General features: G+C 41.5%; 1 pseudogene; it reads right to left on the bottom strand.

The window, feature by feature from the left end:
- Positions 1 to 9,723: 9,723 nt before the first annotated feature.
- Positions 9,724 to 12,907, bottom strand: LOC101442025 (rhomboid-related protein 4 pseudogene; annotated as a pseudogene).
- Positions 12,908 to 14,002: the final 1,095 nt, after the last annotated feature.

The raw sequence follows: 14,002 nt of genomic DNA on the forward strand, positions 1-14,002 counted from the left end.
ATATTGATTCTCAAGAAGAAACACTAGTAAAGTGAACCTGAGGTAAATACAGACCAACCAGCTCTTTCCTGACCTGTATGCATTCTTGAAATGAAGTCAAATGATCAGAGAATTGTTTGCTAAGCATGGAAATTGAACCTGAGGAGTTACCTAATCTCAAAAAGAATTTTTTGAGACATCCTTACCCATATTAACAAAAATAATAAAATAATAGCTATCATTTAATGAGCACTTTCTATAGGGTTCTATAGGGTTCATTTGGCCAAGGGAGCTTGGTAGAGACTCACTCCCCTGGACAGGTTTACATAGGCATTGCCAGCTTCTCATTGCTTTCTCCATTGTTCTAGGCTCACCAGCCCCCTGTTCACACACACTTTTTCCAAATTGACTCTCTGGCTTTTCTAATCTGCCTCTCACCTTTCTCAGATGATAACTGGACTTGAGGGCAAGCCACACAAAAAGAAAAGTTCCAGTCAAGATAATTGGGTTTATCCACATTATTTCAATTAAGGAATAGTTTTTGTGCCTTCAGTATATCAGCATGAAAACCCATTCATTTGGGGGAAAAGAGAAAGCTAAGTTTATCTTAGCTGAAACAGCAAAAGAGAGAACTACACCATGAAACATGGTAGCCACACTGAGCTTTGGCCACTTTGTGGTTCTGTCTAAGCAATTAATCAGCCTCCCCAGGCATTTTACCACAACTGCAGTACAACTTACCCTCTTGAATGATTTTGGTTTTTAGACAGTTTTCAAATACACCCTTCCTCTGGCTCCTCAACTTCCACAAGAATAAGTTTTCATCATTGGGCATCACAGTTCCTTAATATTCTCCAAGGGCCGCCATCCCTCTTCCACACCTGACCTCTGTTTATTCCAAATGACATTTATTGAACATGGATTGTGTGTCCCGAACCTTGCTAAAGTTTCCTGAAAGACAAAATTGAAGAAGACACAATCTCCTTTCCTCAAGAAACACATAGCATGGGAAGCAGAGCATATGTGCAGCCAATCATGGCACTCAGGAGGACATATACAGCATTAGGGATTAAGATCTGAGCTGTGGCTCAAGCAGTTGGGTGCCCACGTCCCACATGGGAGGTTCTGGGTTCAGTTCCCAGTGCCCCCTAAAGAAGACAAGCAAGGGGAAGCAGATGTGGCTCAAATGATAGAGGTCCCATCTACCATATGGGAGGACCCAGATTCTATCCCTGGGGCCTCTGGTGAAAAAGAAGAAGAGAAAGTGTATCCATGTGGCATGCCAGTGCCTGTGCAAGTGCCCTCGTGGTGAGCCAGTGCCCGCATGGTGAGCCAGCGCCTGTGCAAGTGAGTCACGCATCAAGGTGATGACACTTCAAAAGAGAGACAAGGGGAGAGTCAAGGTGAAGTGCAGCAGAGACCAGGAACTGAGGTGGCGCAACTGACAGGGAACTTCTCTCCACATCAGGGGTTTCCAGGATTGAGTCCTGGTGAATCCTAGAGGAGAGAAAATAAGACAACACAAGAAAGCAAAAACAGCAGGACTGGAGGAGGGACAGGGGGAAAAATAAATAAAAATAAATCTTAAAAAAGAAAAAAAAGACAAGCAAGACAGCAAGCTAACACAAAGGGCTGATGCAGAGAGCTGACACACGATGTCAAAATGAGATGACACAGCGAGATGATGCAACAAGGAGACACAATGAAAGATACAACAAGCAGGGAGTGGATGTGGCTTAAGTGATTGGGCAGCTCCCTCCCACAGGGGAAGTCCTGGGTTCAGTTCCCCAGTGCCTCCTAAAAGAAGATGAGCAGACGGAGAGAGCACACAACCAACACAGAGATCAGACAGCAAGAGAAAGCAATAAGGGGGTAGAGAAAAAAAAAAAAAATCTGACCGGAAAGACCCAATGTGAATCCCACTTCTGCCACTTCAAGAATTCCTTACTCTTAGACATCTGCATTTGTAAAGATAATAATACTCACCATAAAGTGCCACTGTGAGGATTAAGTGAAGTAATGCTTGTAAAGCACTTAGCATAGACACTAGCACACCATAAACTCCAATAAAACTAGAGATCAAGAACCCTGGATCTGAAATCAAAATACTATAGTTCAATCCCTAACTTTGCCATTTGCTAGCTGTGTCACTAAGTTGCTGAACCTGTGATTTGGTATCTTCATCTATCAAATGAAGATGGCAATAGTAGGGTTCTTGGATAGATAAAATGACTAATGTACATAAAAATAATAAGACACATATTAACAGAATCTTACCTGTCTCCCTGGTGCTGTGCATGCTCCTTTTCAACTTGTCCCCTGTGATGGTCCTTGGAGGCACTTTGACAAATCTAAGGATCATTTGCACACAGTTTGGAAACTACTGATTAAATAAAGGCGCTCAGTTAGTTGTGTGTGACAGAAATCAACTTTAAGAGACAAGATCAATAAATGACTGAAGAGTGGTAAATAATAATTAAAGAGGACCCCCAACATTCCAATTTAAATATCTTCTTGCCTGAGGTAAATATGAGTTTTGACTCCAGAAGAGAAAGATGGAGATAGGGATCCTGAACAGTCTATCAATGCCATAGCTTAACAAGGGATGTATGTAAAAACATAGTAGGTCTAGGGCTCCTGTGAGGAGAAGCTCAATAATTAGGGGGAAAAAAAAAAAAAGAAAAAGTTAGGATGTAGAATTTTTTCCAAGTCAACACGTATTCTTTATCTAACCTTTAAACCCATCGCTATATGCCATTCCCTAGTAAGGGACCCTGACATTATATTGGGCTTCAAGTTTTGGGGAGTTCTGGATCACAGAGTGTTTCAACAATGGCAATGGAGGGATACTGGTATAGGATACCATTGACAGGTGATATATGGCTGACAGGGAGCTGTACAGAACATATGTCCAGGGTGCATGGTAATGTTTGAATATACTCATAGTGGCAACAATTAAAAACCACAGCAGGGGGGGTACTGGGTTGCTGGCCAGTGGTGCTCTGTTGTGGTCCCTAGGGGAGCAGCGACAGTCTCCCAGGTGCAGCGGCGGGGACCGGGAGGGAGTGAGGGTTCAACAGTGAGCCCCTGACGCTAATGACTATGCTTGTGAGCTGATAAGCCTAAAATAAGAACAAGGCCTAGAGCAGCATTGTGCCTGGGAATTTCCTCTTGTCAGCCTTCATGTTACTCAAATGTGGCCAGTCTCGAAGCCAAACTCAGCATGTAAATGCAATGCCTTCCCCCCAGCGTGGGACATGACACCCGGGGATGAGCCTCCCTGGCACCGAGGGACCACTATCAACTACCAACTGATGATGCAACTGGAAAATGACCTTATACGGAAGGTTCAATGCGGATCAGCAGAATATCCCTGTCTACATAAAATAACATGACTTTAAAATGCTGTTTGACCTAATGTAAGGGGGAAATGGAAAGGAGAAATGAGTTTATATGGCTACGAGTCTCTAAAAAAGAGTCTGGAGGCTGGCAGAAGGATTGCCCTTATGCACAACTGAGCAGAGTCTGAGAGACAGATAAAGCAGATACAACCCCCAGATATTGGTTCCTTTGAGGGCTAAAGAGACCCATGGGAGTTATGGTCATGGCCGATGGGGTTAACTACCAGGTCAGATGGCCCCTCTTTGGAAATGGTGTTTATATGTGATGAATCTGGACTCAGATGGGATCTCTCTTCATAAGACTTTCATGCTAATGTGCTGGAGGTGCAGTTAGTGTTGGGGTTTAAGATATATTTAGGGGATTTGAATCTCTGGACTGACAATGTGATAGCCAGGTCCTGAGCCTCAACAGACTCCAGCACCTACAATCTGATTTATTGGACTTACCACACTCAGCTAAGATGGAGTTGAAGAAGGACAACCACCACACCATGGAGCCTAGAGTGATTACAACTGAAAGTGGGAGGATTGCATCCAGCATCCATGTGGAATCTGAGCCTCCTCTTGACATAGAGGTGCAATGGACACAACCAATCCAATGTCCACGTAGAAGAGGTGGCATTGGATTGGGAAAAGTGGACATGGTGGCTGATGGGTATGGGGAAAGGCAGGAAGAGATGAGAGGTGAAGGCGTCTTTGGGACATGGAGCTGCCCTGGATGGTGCTTCAGGGGCAATCATCGGACATTGTAAATCCTCACAGGGCCCACTGGATGGAATGGAGGAGAGTATGGGCCATGATGTGGACCATTGACCATGAGATGCAGAGGTGCCCAAAGATGTACTTACCAAATGCAATGGATGTGTCATGATGATGGGAACGAGTGTTGCTGAGGGGGGAGGGGGGAGAGGTGGGGTGGGGAGGTGGGGTTGAATGGGACCTCATATATATATTTTTAATGTAATATTATTACAAAGTCAATAAAAAAAAAAAAAAAAGATAGTAGATAAAATCACTGTATTTTATTGTTGAAGCTTCAGCCCCCAAATCTCAGTTGTTAAACTCATTTCTGGAAAATTGGTCAGGACCACATGTGAAACAGGATGACTCCTTTTGTTTAACATTCCTTTCCCCTGGGTTCCATCAGGTCTATGAAACCAAGGAAACAAGGCAAGAGGAAGACCTAAAAAGCTAAAGAACAAATTCCAAAGAGGGAGAATCTAAGGAAGAGACCAAGTAAGATAATCCAAAAAGTCATGTTATGTGGGCACGAAACATTTCTGCCAGAGGCCTTGTGGTTCCCATCATAACCTACACTGGTCCTCATGTAAGGGTAAGGCCACATTGGGAAAATAGGATTAGAACTACATTGGGAGGTGGGAATTGCAGGCGTGTACAGATAGATAAATGACTTAAGGCAGCCTCCAAGGAGGATGCCAGTAAATAATTTAAGGCGGCCTCCAAGGAGAGTGCCAATAAATAACTCAGGACTGCCCACAAGAAAAGTGCCAGTAAATAACATGGGGCTTTTAGAAAAAAATAGATATGCTATTTTCAGTTAACCGCAGTGTTCCGCTTCTGTGCCTGCTTGCTTGCTCGTAAACCCCCTCCCCTCCTAAAAGGCTATAAAAACACCTCTTCCCTGAAACTCGGGGCTGCTCCCTCCTCTGCATAGGATGGGACAGTCGCCGCGCAGCTAATGAAGCTTTCAACTGGAACTATATTCAAAGTCTGAGTCTGGTCAATATTGATAATCTATAACACTCAAGTCGCCTTGCCAGGGATGAAATGAAGGGATAAAGCCCTGAGCTCCCCTTAGAGTTTGGGAGATAATAATAAACTAGAGAGTCAGGGAAAAGAGCAAGTTTTGATTTATTCTTTCCATTTCAACAAATATGTATTAAATGTGTGCAATGTGCCAGGCAGAGTACCCCATGCTGAAGGGAAATGATGACCAAAAATAGACATGGCCTTTGCTCTTATGACACTAAGAAGAAAACTGATGAAAGAATTACCCAATTAAATGTAAATTTACCAAAGGGATAAGTACTATGAAAGTACATGGTACTAGGAGAGTATTTAATTCAGGGCCTGGCCTCATCAGGGAGGGCAGGAGGAGTTCCTTAAAAAGTGATGAATGAGCTGGAAGAAAGGAAGTTGTTAACGAGGTAAAGGGAAATTTCTGGGGGAAAGGAGGAGGGTTCCAGGCAGAGTAATGCAAAGGATCTTTGACATTTAGAGTACTGAAAGGCAACCAGTGCGGATAGAGTGCACAGAAGCACGCAGGAAAATAGGCAGCTGCAGAAAGAAGTCAGAATCTCCTGGAGATTATGATTCTTTCTCCCATGAGCACTGGAAAACCAGTGAGCTATTTTAAGCAATGAGGTGACAAAAAAGGTTTGCATTTCAAACGATTACTCCATGTATAGAGTAGAAGGTGGCAAGAGTAGGTGCATGTAGACCAGTTAAGGCCTCATTTTGGCTCAGTTCAATGTAACAGTTTGAATATAGGCATTTGCCTCCACTCACTCCAGAAATCCTAATAAAATAGCAAAAAGGAATTTGTAAAAAAAAAAAAAAAAGACAAACATGGACAGAGACAAAGGGAATAAGGTAGAAGACAATAGAAAACTATGCAAGCAGAAAAGTTTATGGATGAATGATCATTTCTTTTGTAAATCCAAAAGGGCTGAATCTTAAATTGACAAAGGGAAAAGCTGAGAAGTCACCCATTTACACCAGGGAAGACCTCAAAGGCCCATTTAGGAGGTATCAGTCTCCCTGTTTGGAAGAGAGGAGAGGCAAGAGAATTATTTTTTTTAATTCATGAAGTATTTATGGCCGGGACCTCTTCCTTCCATCCAGTATCAAAAAAAACTCTCTCCCATCTCAGGAGAAGAAGGAAGATTTATTCTCTCAATAAAGAAATGACTACGGCACAACAGGTACAAATGAATGCAGGGGTTCTATATATAAAAGAAGGGCATTAAGTGAACGATGAAACTGAATGACGAAACTCACAGCTCTCTTTGCCCACTAAGCCTGGCAACCAGGCTTAAATACTCCAGAGAGAAGATTCTTTCTGGAAAATCTGATCAATATATCAGGAGAAAAATGAAAAAGATGGACATGTGGAATACCTTTAAAATAACCCAGGCCCAATAGCTGAAAAATAGGATACCCAGAAAGAACAAGAAAAAAGGAAGAGATTTTCAGGAGAATAATTAAAGAAAATTACCCAGTGTAAAAGAACTTCAGTTCCTGGATTGCAAACGTCCAATGAGTTCTCAGCACAAAGATGACAATGAAATACACCAAGGTATACTATGTTAAAATTAATAAAAATGAAGACAGAAGGAACATCCTTAAGACTTCCAGAGAGAAAAAATAAGTTATATACAAAATATTAAGAATCAAAATGGCAGTAGATTTTTCAAGAGCAATGTTGAAAGTCAAAAGAAAAAAGAGTACTATCTTCAATATTCTGAGGAAAATTTTTCTCCAACTGAGAATTCTATACTCAAGTAAACTATCAAGTAAGTGTGAAAAAAGAATAAAGACATTTTTAAATATGCAAGGTCTCAAAAATTTATGTTATACATACCCTTTCTCCGTAAGCTGCTGAAGTATTTGGTGTGCCCAAATAAGAAAGCAAACCAAGAAAGGAAAGAATATGTAATCCATTAATCTTAAGATCTCACTTTAACATCATCACTACCTTTACTTCTTCCAGTTTAATAGATTGCATATTCTCTTCTACCTTGGTTACTGCCTTTGTATGTTTATTGACCATTTGTATCACTTCTTTGGAGAAATGAAAGACAGCATAGTGGTTAACACAGACTAACTGGATCCTAATCCTAGTTCTGCCACTTACTAGCTGTGAGACCTTGGGCAAGTTACTTAGCTTCTCTGTGCCTCAGTTTCCTCATTTATAAGTTGAGGATAACAGAACCTACCTCAAAAGGTTATTATGAGGATTAAAAATACTTGGGGGATAACCTGGTACATGTAAATGTGTTAAATATATTGCAGGGAATGCAAATTAAAATCACAGTGAGATACTACTTCACACTGACTAGAATGGTTAGAATTTAAAAGTCTGGGGAAGCAGATGTGGCTCAAGCAATTGGGCTCCCATCTACCATGTAGGAGGTCCAGGGTTTGATATGCAGGGCCTCCTGGTGAAAGCGAGCTGGCCCATGTGGTGAGCTGGCCCATGTGGAGTGCCACCCCACGTGGAGTGCCACCCCACACAGGACTGCTGCCCCATGCAGGAGTACTGGCCCCACAGAAAGCTAGCTCAGCAAGATGATGCAACAAAAAGAGACACAGAGGAGAGACAATAAGAGACATAGCAGAACAGGGAGCTGAGGTGGCGCAAGAGAATGATCACCTCTCTCTGACTCCAGAAGGTCCCAGGATCAGTTCCCAGAGCCATCTAAGGAGAATACAAGCAGACACAGAAGAACACACAGTGAATGCACACAGAGAGCAGACAATGGAGGGAGGGGGGAGAAATAAATCTTTTTTTAAAAAAGTCTGATAATATGCCAAGCAGGTGTAGCTCCGTGGTTGAGCGCCTGCTTCACATGTATGAGGTCCCAGATCCAACCCCAGTACCTCCTAAAAAAACCCTGATAATAACAAGTATTGACAAGGATGTGAAGATAAGAACCCTCATACTCTGCTGGTGGTAATACAAAGTGGTGCAGCCACTTTGAAAAACAGTCTGGCAGTTCCTCAAACATTTAATCATAGTTCCTCAAACATTTTAAACATAGTTACCATATAACCAAGCAATTCTACTTCTAGGTATACATTCATGAGAAATTAAAATATGCCCATGCAAAAACCTGTACATGAATGTTTAAAGTAGTAGTATTCATAATAGCCCAAAAGTGGAAACAACCCAAATGTTCATCAACTGATTAATTGATAAACAAAATGTGGTATACCATACAATGAATACTATTTGCCATATAAAGAATGAGGTACTAATACATGTTACATATGGATGAACTTTGAAAACATTATGCTGAGTAAAAGAAGTCAATCACAAAAGGCCACCTATTATATGATTTCATTTATATGAAGTGCTCAGAATAGGGAACTACAAAGAGAAAGTAGATTAGTGGTTCTTTAGGACTGAGGGTGATGGGGGATAGGGGAATGATAACTAAAGTGTAAGAGATTTCTTTTCTTTTCTTTTTTTTTTTTTTTTTGGCTTTGTCCTTTTTTCATGAAACACAAGCATCGGGAAACATCTTTAAGACCTCTGACAGACAATCTGTAGATTACAACATTGCAAAAACAAGGAGTGTGTTTTGGACAATTGGGCAGGACAAGTCAGCTGTAACAGTGGCCACTTAGGAGGCACTTTTATGATGAAAAAAAAGTTTCAATCTTCTTGTGAGAAGGATTTCCCAGTGACCAACACACTGCATGCCTTTGCTTGACTCTGTAGGTGGCACCTGTTGCTTCTTCGGTGATTAAATTACGTCTCATGTCTCCCAGGTACATGTATTCACATAGAGAAACCTGCTGTTAACCCAAACTGCTGGTGTTACCTAGTATTTAATGGAGGCATGTAGGGGTTTCCCACACATTAGTATTTAAGCTTTTTCAGAAAAACACTACATAAAAGCAGAGCAATATAAAAGCAAAAGTAGCATGTGACTCACACTGCAGCATGCCCTAGCCTATGTCTAGGACTGTCTGTAATCTTTTCTTGTTTCTTAATAAACTCTTTACTCCCTTGCCTAAAAAAAAAAAAAAAAAAAAAGAGGAGGTACACTGGTAAGGTAAACACCATCCAGACTTAGTGCCCTGAAAAGCCAGCGTGCCTGTTTAGGGGAGACTGGAAAAACATTCTGTGAAGGTAGCCACCTCCCATTCCTAGAAAGTCACCATGACCACATGCCAGGACAACAAATGGACATACCTCACCTCCTGCCAAGTCAAGCATCGACCATGCCAGGCAGAACGAGGGGCTGACCTTCAAGACAGAAATCTCTGAGTCAACAGTGAGAAAAAGAAATGTGGAAGCTGTCCCTACTTTGAGGAACTGACATTCTGTTTGTGAGAGAAAACACACCCAAGAGAAGGGCCACTCTCAGAAAGCTTTGAGCTGCATTTGACAACTCTGGTTTCAAGACAAGTCAATCTGGCTTGTGAATCTAGACTTCCAGGGGCTATATAACAGTCCAAGGCATATGTGAGCAATTTGGGACAGTAATGGTGTACTCTGCTTTTGTTTGAAACTAATTAGGGGCTTGGGGAGTGAACCAAATGGGTAATAATTACACAACTGGACTATATTTTCTCAGGATGTCATGTCACCTTACTGGGTATCAAATCTGTGAAACCATTGTCTTCTCATTTCATGTGGTGATAGACGAATCCCAAAGGGTGGTGGACTATTTCTGGGATTTTCTCAGCCCCAGAGGCTGGCTCTTAATGCTCTCTTCAGTTGTTCCTCATCACTCAGCCCAGCTCTGTATGCATGATAGTTCCTGGGTGTTTCTTTGTAGTAATGTGGCCTGCCATGGGGATGATGGTCTTGACACCGGAGTAGTGTGAATTATTAAAGTAGTCTCACTGTCCTGGATAACCAGTATTGGAGGGGGAAATGCTTGCACACGTTGTCATGATTTTCTTCAGAGGCTCTGGAGTATACATTAATCCAACAAGAATCCTGGCCAGATGCCCAACGAAGAAAGTCCCTGGTGAGAAGAAATGAGTAGTGACAAGTTCTGCCCAACTGAACTTGGGTATGGGAAAGCTGAAAACTTTGACAAAGACTATAGGCCAATAATGATTGTTAAGAACTTTCAAAGTAAACAAAACACCTGAGAAGCTTATAGCACAGCTCCTTCTGATGTCAGGTTTATCCATAATTTCTGCAAGAGTGAATTCTAAAAGCAAATGTATCACTCCAGTAAGCAGGGAGAATGTGGTGATGATGTAAACAAACCATCTACTTCCAAGTCTTCTTTCCAGAGTTATCCTTTCCGTAGCATGGATGCCATATTGAAATACTGCACAAATGCCAGTTATCTGCATGATGAAAGGGTGAATGCATTAACCTCTACTAGACTTTTTGCTAGCAACACTTCCCCAATATAATGCAGGAGTCATACAGTGACTTTATAAGATTCAAGAAGAACCCGATGTTAAGAACCAAAGTTGCTAGAGTAATAGATGAATATTGTAGATCTCAACATGGAAGATTTGAGAAAGGAGCTGAATAAGTCCAATATTAATCACTTAATCCTAGCTTCATAGCTAGATATCAAGAAAACAACCCAGTGATAGAAGAATATGGTCAGGTTTTAGGAATCTATAGAGGTATATACACAGCTGGACCTCTCGACAACCCTCTTGCATCCTCATGCCTTTGCACGTGAGTCATCAAAAATGGGCACCCAGGACACTCAGGGTCCAGCAACCTGCAGGAAAGAGAAGGGATTTCTTTTCGAAGCGATAAAAATGCTCTAAAATTGACTGTGGTGATGGTTTCACATATTGGTGAATATATTTAAAGACATTGACTTGTTCATTATAAATGTGTGAATTATATGGTATATGAATTATAGCTCAGTAAATCTGTCATTTAAAAAAGAATAGTTAAGTGTGTGGTGTTGAATTGCCAGGGTTAGAATGATGACCTGAGTGTGCCCTTATGTAAGTCACTTAAGCTTTTATGACTCAGTTTCCTCATCTGTAAAGTGAAGATGGTAATAATGGTCCCAATGTAGGATCAAATGAGATATTAAATTGCCAGGGACATAGTAAGTCAGCAATCACTATTGGTTACTTTAATTATTTTCCATGGTCCTAGCTATTACCAATATTTAAAATAATTCTCTTATCTTTGTTTCCACCTCTTTTTATTTTTTCTTCAATCTATTTAATAAGGTTTTATCAAGAAGCACGGATCTGCTCCAGATATCTTTTTTCATGACAAAGAATCTTTACTTTTATTTTTTTTTTTTTTTTTTTTTTTTTAATTTTTTTATTTTTTATTGACTTTGTAATAATATTACATTAAAAATATATATGTGAGGTCCCATTCAACCCCACCCCCCCACCCCCCCCTCTCCCCCCCCCCCCCCAACAACACTCGTTCCCATCATCCTGACACATCCATTGGATTTGGTAAGTACATCTTTGGGCACCTCTGCACCTCATATACATTGGTTCACATCATGGCCCATACTCTCCTCTATTCCATCATGTAGGCCCTGTGAGGATTTACAATGTCCGGTGATTACCTCTGAAGCACCATCCAGGGCAGCTCCATGTCCCGAAGACGCCTCCACCTCTCATCTCTTCCTGCCTTTCCCCATACCCTTTGTCCATTATGTCCACTTTTCCCAATCCAATGCCACCTCTTCTATGTGGACACTGGTTTGGTTGTGTCCATTGCACCTTTATGTCAAGAGGAGGCTCAGATTCCACCTGGATGCTGGATGCAATCCTCCCATTTTCAGTTGTAATCACTCTAGGCTCCATGGTGTGGTGGTTGTCCTTCTTCACCTCCATCTTAGCTGAGTGTGGTAAGTCCAATAAATCAGATTGTAGGTGCTGGAGTCTGTTGAGGCTCAGGATCTGGCTATCACATTGTCAGTCCAGAGATTCAAATCCCCTAAATATATCTTAAACCCCAACATTAACTGCACCTCCAGCACATTAGCATGAAAGTCTTATGAAGGGAGATCCCATCTGAGTCCAGAAGAATCTTTACTTTTAAATGATTACCAGTACATTAAGCAATAACATGTAATAAGTTCTTGAATTCTATCTAGTAATTTTTATTAAAAGAAACTAAAAGCAGCTCAATTATTTTACTATTCATTGTTCTAACTCTTAGCCAGAAAGGACTACTTTAATGTTGGCTCTTGCTTCACACGTTACAAATGACTATTTACTACTTTTTCATAGATAAAGCCCCTGATCTTTAAGAAAGCCTTAGGGAAATAAAATATTTAACCCTTGTTCCTTCAAATAAGTGGTTTTTGGTACTAGATCAAAGAAAGAAAAAAAAGCCAATATTGCCACATATGTAGCTTGAGCTAAATAACAAAGGAAAACAGACAACATATACCCATTAAATGTATAAGAAACAGGAGGTAAAAAGATGAAATTCTTTGGATAAGCTCTAAGTCTGTACAAAAAAGCTAGGTTTGCTACTCTCCAAAAAAGTGAAAGGACCTACTACATAATATGCAGAAATAAGTTAATGCCTTTCCCCAAGAACATAACTCTAGCTTTGCTAAAGCTTCATATTCCATGTGAGGGCATCTAAAATGCCCATCCATGGAACAAGCACTCCTTCTCCCCTATCGATTTATGCAGTAGTTTTCATGGATTTCTGGCCGGATGTCACAGACAAAGGCCAAGACTTTATCCAGGACTTCATCCCTGTTCTGCTGGAGGTAGTTCTGGAGGATGAAATCTTCTCCTGGCTCTCCTTCCCACTTCAGGGCTGCAACTGCCATGGATCCCAGAGCTGCAGCTTCCATGGCCTTGAACTCCTTCTCCCTCTGCAGGCAGTAGTGTTCAATTTCAGCCTGAGCTGTTTCTTTGGCCTGCTTCAGCCTTCAGTTCTTACGCTTGGGAGCCTCAAACACCTTCTCTGCAGTGAGCTTCTCCGCTTGCAGGAGCTGCTGGATGCCCTGCAACTGAGAAGCCTTGGTGGCAAGGACTCTTGAGGCGGAAGCCAGCGGCCTAAAAGGGCTCGCGAGGCCCCTCGGGACAGGTGACCCAGCCACCCAAGACCCATGCCTGCGCTCTCCAGGTATTTTCTATCTTTCCATAGTGTTACAACCATCAACTCAGCCAACCAAATCAGAAACTTGGGAGAGAGGCAGGACTATTTCTGTTTCTTTACTTCCTGTGTCCAAGTCATAAAGATCTCATGAAACTTCCACCTCAATAGCTCTTTACCCCCTCCTGTCTCTTCCTTCTTCCAGTGCCCTAATTTAGACTCTGGATTTCTGCTTTAGCATCCCAGGTGGTCTATAACTCTAGGATAACATTTTCTAAATTGCAAATCTCATCATGTTATTCCTTAGCTTAAAATCTTAATAAGCTTAAAACCATAGTAGGCAAATGTAGGCATTCAAGAGCTTTCATTTTTATTCCTGCCCCTCTTTTCAACCTCATCTCCTGTCGCTGCCCATACATACCCTGCACCTCAGCGATACTGAGTTACATGTTATTCTCCAGTGTTCCTGCTCTCTTGTGCCTCTGGGTCTATTCTTGCTGGTCCTTCTACCTGGCCTGTTCTACAATATCTCCTCCTCTGATACCTGCCCCACATCCATGCGGAGTTAATCACACCCTCCAGTTCAATAGTTTCAATTGGAGTGGTTATCACTACATTGTAATTATTTGTTTCTATGTCTGCTTTCCTGCTAGACTGTAAAATCCCTAAGAGAAAGCACCTTGCATGTCCCTGACAAGTATCTGCATCATAGAAGTGCTATCAAATGTTTGAAAAATGATTCAACTCCAAGGATGAGCTATACCTAGGCTTTACTAACTTATTCCTCTCCTAACTCAGTTTGGGGATTCAAAACACAATATTCTTTGGAACAATCACTGATGACTTCTAT

Source organism: Dasypus novemcinctus, chromosome 14 (genome assembly GCF_030445035.2).
Source record: "Dasypus novemcinctus isolate mDasNov1 chromosome 14, mDasNov1.1.hap2, whole genome shotgun sequence".
In the NCBI taxonomy this organism is placed as follows: Eukaryota; Metazoa; Chordata; class Mammalia; order Cingulata; family Dasypodidae; genus Dasypus; species Dasypus novemcinctus.